The sequence below is a fragment of the Pinus tabuliformis genome, chromosome 7 (assembly GCF_031772625.1).
Source record: "Pinus tabuliformis cultivar Carrire ecotype Pingquan chromosome 7, CPIR1, whole genome shotgun sequence".
Classification (NCBI taxonomy): Eukaryota; Viridiplantae; Streptophyta; class Pinopsida; order Pinales; family Pinaceae; genus Pinus; species Pinus tabuliformis.
Genome location: NC_142293.1, coordinates 290,901,580 through 290,912,580, shown reverse-complemented (window position 1 = coordinate 290,912,580; position 11,001 = coordinate 290,901,580). Strand labels below are relative to the sequence as shown.

At 34.8% G+C, this 11,001-nt stretch overlaps 1 pseudogene; it reads left to right on the top strand.

The window, feature by feature from the left end:
* The first annotated feature begins 1,045 nt into the window (after window positions 1-1,045).
* On the top strand, window positions 1,046-6,992 carry LOC149247023 (peroxisomal membrane protein 11A-like; annotated as a pseudogene).
* The last annotated feature ends 4,009 nt before the right edge of the window (window positions 6,993-11,001 follow it).

The window sequence follows — 11,001 nt, the reverse complement described above, 5'->3', positions numbered from 1 at the left end:
AGAGTGGAAGCAATGCCTGTGTCTTGTTCAGTATGCAGAGGAGAATCAATGGTTGCATTATGTGAAGTACTAAAGAAAATATAACGTTCACCTCTGTTGTCTTTATTTTATACTCTAGATAACCTTAATAGACATTATAGTATTATAATCATGTATAAAAATATTCAATAATATAACGAAATTATAGTAGTGCACTATATTTCAATTGCTCTGTTAGCACAAATGATGGTTAAATTTCCAAATATTTTTTAACGAGAAAAGAACTATGGCACTTTAATCCAAAACCATGAACAATTTATGACACTATGGTGGAACATAATGAATTTATGGGCAATATCCAAGATAATAAATTTATGGTCAAGATCCAAGATAATCTCTAAGTTGTTTAGAATAGACTTAGCTGAGACAACTAAGTTATATTTTAGTAGTTTTAGTTCAATTATAATGGTGTTTAGAATTTTAACTAATGAGATCCAGTCACAAGAAAACACCTTGTGCACAAGGAATATGAACATGAATGTGGAAGTGAATTCCTTTACAGAACGCATAAGTGTCACATTTGTCAAGGCACTGCCCAACCCTGGAGAAAGAACATGCTACATACTTTAATGCATCAGCACACATGCAGAAGTAGATGAAAGAGTGGGTTTGTTTGTTGGCCACATGCCCACACTGACAGAACATCGTCCATTCATGCTGGCCAAGTCATTTGAGCTATTGTTACACCTAACAAAACACATCCTCCATGCATGTTCGCCAGGTCTGTTGAAGTGTTGTTGCTCCTAAGAAATGAATTGTTGTTACTCCTATGAAATTATCATAATATTGTTATTGTTACTCTAAGAAATGTATTCTTGTTACTCCAAAATTATCATAATATTGTTGCAGTTAATCCTAATAAATTATAAGAATGGATGGTGTATTGGATGGTGTATTTTGAATACCGAGGGGGTTTGATATCCCCTGGATTCAATCATATTGTCCTTGATCACTAGTAAATTCATGTCTTTCTGTGTATACTTATCATTACAAAAAATTTGGAAAGATGGAAATGAAAAAGTGCTATGCAAATCCAAAGACATTGACATAGGCATATACAGGCACAGGCACATGAGCTATTTCTAAAAGTATTAATATCAATACTAATGTTAGTGCAAATAATATGCAAATAAAAAAGAAAGAAATAAATTTTGCAGATCATTTGGAAGCTTGTTTAGCAAGAAGGGATGACATTGACAAGGTTCTGAAGATTTCCTTAGCTGAATCAATTGGATCTTAGTCCATTGACCTTGAACCATAAGAAGTATAAGCACCATTGGAGCATCTCCAGATCGATAGCCATACCCTGGTGTTTAATATCCTCTAGATTCACTATTTAGCCAATTTAATGTCCTTAAATTGTCAACATAAATTATCGACCAGGGCAGGTATACTGATGAAGCACAAGTGCACTATATGTGCTAGAAGTTAATTGATGTTGTTAAGATATCTATGTTCTTGTTAAAGTCTAAATTTAGAGTTAATATGAAGATGGTATTAAAGAGTTGTGCCTTAAAGTTGTTAGCTACTTATCTTAGAAATTAGTTTCTATTGAATCAATTTATGGATGGTTTAAGTATGATCCTAAGCTTTTACTCTTGTTAGACTGTTTTGGATTTTATCTCTGAATTTTATGCTGTAGCCAAGCCTAAATTACTATGTGTTAAAGAGATCTATTCTATCATATTGTAAATGAATGGTGTCTAGATTTAATTGTCAAGAAAATGATTGTGACTCTTTTACTTATTCAACTTCATCCAAACAAGTCATAAGTCTAATAAACTGAAAAGCAACTATGCTATGAAAATGAAACAATTGACTACACTAGGTAGAAAGCAAGGAAAATGATTAAACTGTACGAGATAAATTGCAAATGAAATAACAGAATTAAGCTAGGTATAAAGCAAAGGGAATTTCTTATGCAGACAATGATTCAATGATGAATTCCATTATATTGCATTTCAAACACAGAACAGAGTATCTATGATAAAGTAATTAAGGAAATCTATGTGCAATTGGTTAAAGACTTGTACTGGTCGTAGGGGACCTCCATGAAACAGTAAAAAATCTCCAATCAACGCAGAATGGAAAACATAAACCAAGTCTATTACTTGTAAACAAGCATAAAAATATGTTCTTAAAGTTTACATGTATCAGCGCGCACACCAAACACAGAGCGACCATTGTCTTTATAATACTTCTATGTATAACATTTAGAGAGTTTCAAGCATATATATATTTATTCTGATCCTACTAAATCAAACTATATCACTAAATAATCGATTCGCTATTTGGAAAAGCAAATCGGTAAGATTTCAAGAAAAATCAGTTTCTCTTCCAGCGATAATCTTGCAGTTGACTTTGAGGTTGACCGTGTTGCCATGAGCTCTTCTTGAAGGATTGGCTCAAGAGAATAGGAAAGAATCCACGAGGGAATCATTCCTCATCCATCCATATCTTCCCTGGCTAAGCTAGAGCATCTGAACCCTCTTAACAAAGGAGATAGCTGCAAAAATCCGGGTTAGCTGCAGAAACAAGCCAATTCCATAGCCAAATGCATACTTTAACAAAACAATATGGTATATAGATAAATATGAAGAAGAAGACATTTAAATGCTTACCTTTAACAAAACCTTGTGTCTATTGCATTATTTAGGTGATAGGTACAGGGAAAAAGGAAGAAGTATAGGCAAAAAGGGTTTCAAGGTAAGACGGTCCTTGGACTCTACATGCACCTAGATCAAAACTAGGAGAGGCAGAGTCAAATTTTTCGACATTTATGCTCGGTTATGGCTTCTACTAGGATCCAATATAGTGGGAGAAGTGGTTTCCATGTGAGATATGGCATCTACTATAGTTGTGGGTAATGATTTTTGCATTGTATGATTTAGAAGTATTAGCTTCTGTCATCTCTAAGGATGCCCTTCTCGCCAAAAAGCTTAAAATTTTCGATGCAAGTCTTGGAGTTAGCATAAAATAAGTCATACTCGGCAAGTTTATACAGGATTATAATGCACTAAATAAAGTTTCTTTGGATTCAAAAGAAGGTATATTAGAAATTGTCACCTATGGAGTGTAAAATAACAAAATTGGAAACCAAATTCAATTGTATATTAAGAATTGATCTCAAAGAACTATGTATATAATGTACTTATAAGTACATCAAGCAAGCGTTGATTTAGTTTCTAGGTCTTCTTGGACTCTAATAACCACTCACCATAACATAAACCTAATCCCGAGGATTAGTTGTCTAACATTACCCCCTTACTCTGAAGGAATCTATCAAAGTCCAAGAATGAGAGCTCAAAATGCATAAATGCATCTCATCCAAGAGATGCATGTCTTTCAAAAATGGATTTTAAGGATGACACAAACTAATGTTGGAGAACTCAAGGTCTCAACCAACACCAACTCTGGAACCTTCATAGAAGTTCTCAGAACACTAAAAAATTGTGCTCCTAAGGTGATCATTAACTCTAGAACAATCAATGTAGTTCCTTGAAAAATTATGAATCTAGAAGTGCTCATTCACAAAAAAAAAAAAAAAAGACAAAATGAAGTCTCTTTGGCTATAACTCTGAATCTAAGTAGTACAAGTTATGGCTTAGGCTCACTTGTGGATATTTGACTCAGACTCGCTTGAAAAATCTTTGAACCTGTATCAGGCCATCAATTCTATCAATTCCCCCCTTGTCAGATACAAGGTGAGAAGATGAAGTACTCTTTATCACTGCAAGGCTGGTGAATAATCTCAAACATATCTTGTGGTATGACCTACAAAAATTCTTGGCTATTTTGGACCAAAACCAAGAAGCAATCCATCCAAAATTTATTTTCTCTCTTGTAGTAGTCTTCTTTCTAGAACATCTGTTTTACTAGTGATTGCACTTTCCACAATGCTCACATCGGTGAAGATCAAAGCACCTATCTTTCACATGTCCACCTCTATCACATTGTTGGCATCAATCAATTTGTCTGGAACAACCCCATCCATAAATCCAACACTAGGAAATTGTATAGTTTTAGAAAAATCAGGCACATGAAAAGAAACATCTTTATCATATCCAACACCAATTATTTTTTTGTTATGTCTAATTTCTTTGCAAGGTCTTATAACAGGTTTCACATAAGGACCTTTAACTACATGCAATTTGTTTTCCTGAAATGTCTTTATTACTCTTCAATTGATGTTTGGAATTAATATCATCTCGATGTACTTGAGACTTAATCTAGAGGAATTCAACTGTTTCCAATGCATCACCTAAATGGACTCTAATAACAACAAGAATTACTTTGCTGATATTTATAGTTTCATCAATAGTAAAACTAATGAGATTGTTTAATATATTTAATACATTTTTTATTTGGTCCATTTTAGTTAATCTCAGGGGTCAGGTTCAATCGAAAATGAACAGTGTATAGTGTAAAATCAAGAAAGATCACTGTCAATACAAAAGAGGAAGGGAAAGCCTTCAAGCACACAAAACTAATGAAACTATAGAGTCAACGACACTCTTGCTTCCTCATAAGCCACTTCTCAAATATTTTCACCAAAAACATGCCACCCAATAAAATAATTTACTTTTCAAAAATGCTTCAAAACATGATTGTTCTAATCCCGAGAGTTACTCCAATGCACTTACTTTTACCTTCGTTGCTTTTAACTTTGAAAAATAAATTTTGTTGAATATAATTGTCTAGAGTAATTTCTTATTGGCATTACAAACAATTATTACCTTGTTAAATAATCTTGCTAAAAGTCTTGTGATTTCAAAGACAAAATATCAAATGCTCCACACGAATGAAAATTTCTACCAATTACTAACTAATCCATCCTCATTACCTCCTGAACACATGTTTGCAACTCTACTACATCTGGAACCAAACTTATATTCTCAAACAATGTAACAAAACAATATTTACTGTGGACATTTTTACCTCGTGCAATCTTTTCTGCTGTGCAAATCTTATTTCCCCAATGTAGTCCTTCCTTCTCTTCAAACCATAAGTACAGGAACAAAAAATAGGTAGCCAAAACCAGAGCCAACATCATGTACATGACTTATTTTCTTAACCTTCACAATCCACCGATGACAAACACCACAATTCATCAGTGATTAAAAAATGACAATTAATAAAAAACCAGTAATTTTCAAACCTACACAGGTTTTAACATGCCTTTGTCGATCCACCAAGCTTGGGAGGTTTGCAACTCGTTAATCTATTTCACATCGAGTTCACCAGGTTATAACCCATGAACATAATTTTTCTTTCATTTTGTTTCACCAGAAGTTCAAATTGTGTCAAAGTTAGCACCTTATTTGCATTTCAACAGGTATACATTACGAGCATAGGATTCAAACAACGCTTTCAAATTCAAGCTTAATTTTCTTTTTTTCGGCTCATTTAATACAGAAGGTTGGGCTGTGGTGTTGAAGGAGGAGGATAGGTCAAGGCTCTCCTCTTTTCATCATCGAACCACACAGAATTTTGTTTGGTAGTGTGGTGATATTAAAACTTCAAATCATGGCTCTCGTCTCTCTTATCATTCACAACATCCACAAGTATCTACAACAATGCTAGAGTGATAATCAAACACAAATAAACACCACCTGAAATATGGTTTTGATTTCCCTCATCCAATAACAAGATGACTCTTCTCTATGGCACTAACACACAGCCATGTTGGGTAGGACGACTTCAAACAATTGGTACTGCAATCCTACAAACAACATGGCTCGAAACCCTTTGTTTGGCATTGTAGGGTTCCAGTCCACAAGCATTTACAATGCTGTGACAACCTTTATCGATTTCTCCACTGACAACGACCTCCACATGAAGACCATAACATTCACAAAACATAACTTCAAATGGGCATGAAGAATGGGAGGCAACCTTGGTCATCTTCTCAGTCATCGTTTCACAGCAAAAAGTAGTGACAGCTCTTCGATGGCTCTTTAACAAATAACAAACAACTCGATGTAAAATCCTCTTTCAACAAGTAAAGTACAGGCAACGTCTCTTTGTTTGTTCATCATAGTCTCATTTATGACTGCAATTTGCAGTGGCACTGGGCCTGTTTCTCTTTTCTCCAATAATTTATGGTAGTTATTAGCAGCCACCTTCTTCTACCAATTGAAAAATAACCAAAGAGCACAAACTACGATTGTTCCTTGGTCAAAGTCCCCTAATGGCTCCAAATTTCTCTATATGACTAAATATCACCTTCTTCTTTGAGGTGGATTAAACATTTGTAGAGAGAAAAGCGCAAAGGAGGGCCACAAGACTAGTGTCTTATTCTATTGAATAAGGCAAAATTAAACTCTACTCTAATACCATTGTAAGACAACAAATTGGAAACCAAACTCAAATGTATATTAGGAATTGATCTCAAAGAATGATGTATATAATGTACATATAAATACATCAAAAAACTGTTGATTCAATTTTTGGGTCTTCTTGGACTCTAATAACCACCCACCATAACACAAACCTAATCTCGAGAATTAACTGTCTAACATGGAGGGGATGGTAATTACTATTTGGTGGAGAAATTCACCTGGCTGATCAAATCTGGGATAATTGACAAGCGACATGGTGCCAAATTGCAAATGATCAGTGCTTGGAATAAATTAATAGGTTACTATGGAAGTATTTCCCTAAAGGGCTTGCAAATATCTATCCTTAGGAAAAAATAATTTGTTCTCGAATCCAAGATTTTTAGCGTGACTAGAGAAGCAAAAATTTTAGACAAATATGCTACAGAAATTCTCCAGTTATGAGAAGATCAGGTCACAAAGGTAGTCTCCATCATACAAGACTTTGTTGATGGATTTATAGCTTTGGTGGACATTTGAGATGGAAAAGGAACCTTTTTGAATCATCTTCTCCTTGCAAGTGTAGGATCGCTTTCTGTTCTTATTAGTGTGAAAAAAAACTAGTCAACGTGCTAATCATGATGTGAGATGATCCTTTCTTTTACCACATTCTTAGAGTTTTATGGTAATCACTATTATCTATGTGATGTCCATAATTGCAAGCTATTATATTTCAATGGCATATGTGATTTCATTCCAAAAATACTCTCCTTCGATGCTCCTTCCTCTGCTATTAATTACACTTGTAGCTTATGAAATTTTAGTTTGTACTCTAGTTGTTTTAGAAAACATTATTTACTACTAAATGAAAAAACAAAAAATCATTTTCTGCACTAGATTAAAAAGGGTATTTGTTTAAAAAACTCCACTTCATTTCTATGATTAATATCTTAAAGAGTCATGGATTATTTTTGAAGAGAAATATGGCTAAACCATAAAATTAGTTGTTCTTATAATTAGCACATAAGACATGGCCCATAATCTGCGTTGCAAAATGAAGGTGTAATAAGATACATGTTTTGCATTCCTAGAATTATATTTAATATGTGTTAAATTCTATATTTTTGTATTGATTAGTATCTTTTCTTGAATATTGTAATCTCAGAATTATTTAGTCCAAGTCAATATGGCCTTCGAATGGATCAAATATTTGGAAATAACAAAATTGTAACTCAGCTAGTCTTGTAATCATGGATAATTAGTATTGTATTGTACCTGGATGTGTGCTTTTATGCATCCCAATTTCTCCTAATTACTTGCAAACCAAGTGTTGATGTTGTGATCAACACCCTACAAAATTTTTCCTACATATGAATTTTGGAGCCTAATTAGGATTTAGAGATCTGTCATTCCATAGTCGCTTCATGGTCAATTAATGTTATTCTAAGTGTTAAGTCCTCTTCTCATTTTCTAAGTGTTGAAGTCACTTTCTCACACATGTTTAGTCCATAATAAGCTCATGAGTGCATTTTTTTATGCAAGATGGAACAACCATAGCACATTCCATTAAGATAGTGTTTTTGCAATGTTAAAACTGTATTGAAATTTTGTGCACACTTTCAATTAGCAACCTCACACTTTTGGTTGTGATTGTACTTCTATTTCGATGATTTTTTCCAACTGTCACTTTTGTGCACCTTCGCTTTCACAAGTGTCACTTTCATTTTTGCGATTGTTTCTTTTCCTTACCTTCACCTTAATAAGTGCCCTTTTAATGTTATCTTCACCCTGACATGTATCTATTTCAATGTCGTTTGAATTTTGCAAGTGTCATTTGTGATTTTCCATTATCGCCGCAAATTTCATCTTTTGGTTTGGGAACTATCACATGTCACATAAGCATAGTTATGATTCATTTCAAGGGGTAAATTTGGTGTGAGTTAGTCCTATTTATCATATAGACATGTATTACACTCATTCCCAAAGTTTCATGCACTGTTGCAAAAGTGTTTTCACTATCGTCACAAAGTGTATCTTAAGTGTCACACTCAAAGGAAGTTGTTACATTGTCATCGCATTGAGGGGATCTAGTTTACCATGTGTTATGAGTGATCAATGTTGTGTTGTTGATTGTTTTAATCATGTGATCATGTTCAAGTTTTGTCCTTGATCACTTTGACCTCATTGATCTCGCAGTTAGCCAAATTTTGAAAAGTTCTTGCATGAGAAACTTGGCTTCACTCAACCCTTCTCAACTGTGCACTATGTATTCTCAACTCTCAAGCTTATACATTTCCTCTTGGAACTATGCAATGTGTAGTTCATGCCTTCTAGAACTGTGCACTATGTTGTCTCAGTGCTCAAACTTGGCCCCTTGAGTTCCAGAATTACACAGTTCAGCCTCCTAGTCAGCACCCTTTGTGCATTATGAAATCTCAAGACTCAAGCCTTGAGAATGAATCCTTGAACTACACAGTTGGGAAATCCATTAGCCTCTCTACCTATAGAACTGTGCAATGGGAAACTTCAAACCTCAAGCCTACCTCCTTGGCGCATTAATTTCATAGTCACCCCGCCCTCGCCTTCCTGAACTACGCACTGCATAGTCTCAAGCCTCATTCCTTGCTCCTGACCTCTTGAGTTTCACAACTACATAATCCCTGTGCCAGTATTTCAGTCTAGCATCCAGTTCACTCTCAGTTAGTGAGTTCATCAAGCATGTTAGACTAGGAGTTTTCAGACTAATGTCATCTTGTCATGAGTGGATTTCAGTTGCGAGTATTATATCTTATCAATATATGATAATGAAGAAGGAGAAGAATAAGGAGACCATGCTAGAATATATACCTTTGCAGTGGAAAAGAAAAGATGATTATTAAAGAGATGATGAAGAGACACTAACTTCCAATAGAAGATCAAAGACCAGGATCGCATGAAGATTCCATATCAATCAATATCCATCATGAAGATGCAAAGAAAGTAACAAAAGTAGCAACTTGGAAATGCCACATCATCATGAAGTTCCATGTCATCATTGTCAAGAGTCATCTCAAGAGTCACATGTGTCATAATGTCTTACGAAAGCATTTATGGAATGTAATTGTGTAATTTCCAAAAATGAGAAAATGTAAATATGTGGAGGACCAAGGGTCCCACATGGAATATAAAGAGTTACTATTGAGTTTTAAAGTCATATATAAGCTCAAAGGTGATGTAATAATTTGAAAGGTCATTGTAGAATCTCAAGATTCATGAGCGAGGTCACGAGTCACATGGGAGGTGGAGATTCAACTCATTTTCTATAACAACACCCTCACAAATCAAGCAAAAGGAAATTTGGGACTTGATATTTCACCTTGGATTCTCTGTGATTGGCATAGGAGAGAAGATATTTCTTGGGAGGAGCAAGGGGTAACTTAATGTTTGACTATTGGCACTATTGTGGAAATATTGTACTTATATATCTTGGAACTTCCACTTAATATATGAATTTTGATGATCCAACACATTTTCATGCATGTATCGTGAATATAGTAGTACTATTATTTATATGTTTGTGGTATATGTTCTTTTCACATGTATTAAGAAAATTGAACTATTTATGTTGCTTTGGTACTAATCTTGTTGAAGGTGTGTTGTATTTGGTTTTATGATCATGGTTGTCTTGTGAAATACTTTTAAAACTAACTTTCAAACCTCTTATGCTCTTATGCGTCTCTTTTAGGATAGTACTGTTACTTTTCTTCTAGAGGCTCGCTCTCTCTCCCTGTCGTGAAAGTACCTTATATGCATCACAATTCTTTGCCTCATAGTGTTAAATTACTTGGGTGTTTCAAAGAATGTTTGTAAAAATTATTATTTTAATAATGGAAGCCAAGGAAAATCCCTAAATATAATGTGACCGACTTTATTTCCAGTTGGGGCTCCTACTCCAAACACTTGAGGTCTAATTGGGACTTCACATCAGGGAAAACCTCTTGGTTGATGGATTTCCAACACCGTCAATAAGAACCAAGCGAGGAGATATCCAGGGACTCCATCTCATCCTGGATGTATTTTTGTAGATAATCACAGTACTTGATTACTTGATTCCACTTGGAATCGTTGATACCAAACTATGTACGAAGGGTATGAAAAATATTTGTGAACTCTGACACATGTTGGTCCCTTCATTTCCACAATGTGGTCCATTTTATGTACATATCTTCGTAGCTCCTAACAGGGTAATATTATTTCTTGATGGTGTTTTAGAAATAATTCCAAGTGGTTATGGCTAAAAACAGTGTGTTTTCTGTCTCGTCCCTCTTCTCACAGTAGGTTTCCCGCTATTCCTGGACGTGGGGGGCAGCCTTAAGGAGTGAAAAAGTAAACTTTTCCCCATTTAAAAAACTATGGACTGAAAAATATCCTTCTAGAAGATTCAATTATTTATCTACGACATTTGCATCTATCCGGCCTTCAAATATAGGAATATAAAAATTAACTTGTATCTTAAAGGAGGTGGTGCCTCCTAGGTGGTTGACAGATGAAGATGCTTCACCAACTGATACCCACTGAAGGATTTGGGAAAAATTATCCATCGTCTCATTCCTTTGTCAGTCGATGTCTTCTTCAAGCAACATTTTGAAAGGATCTCCCACTCCCT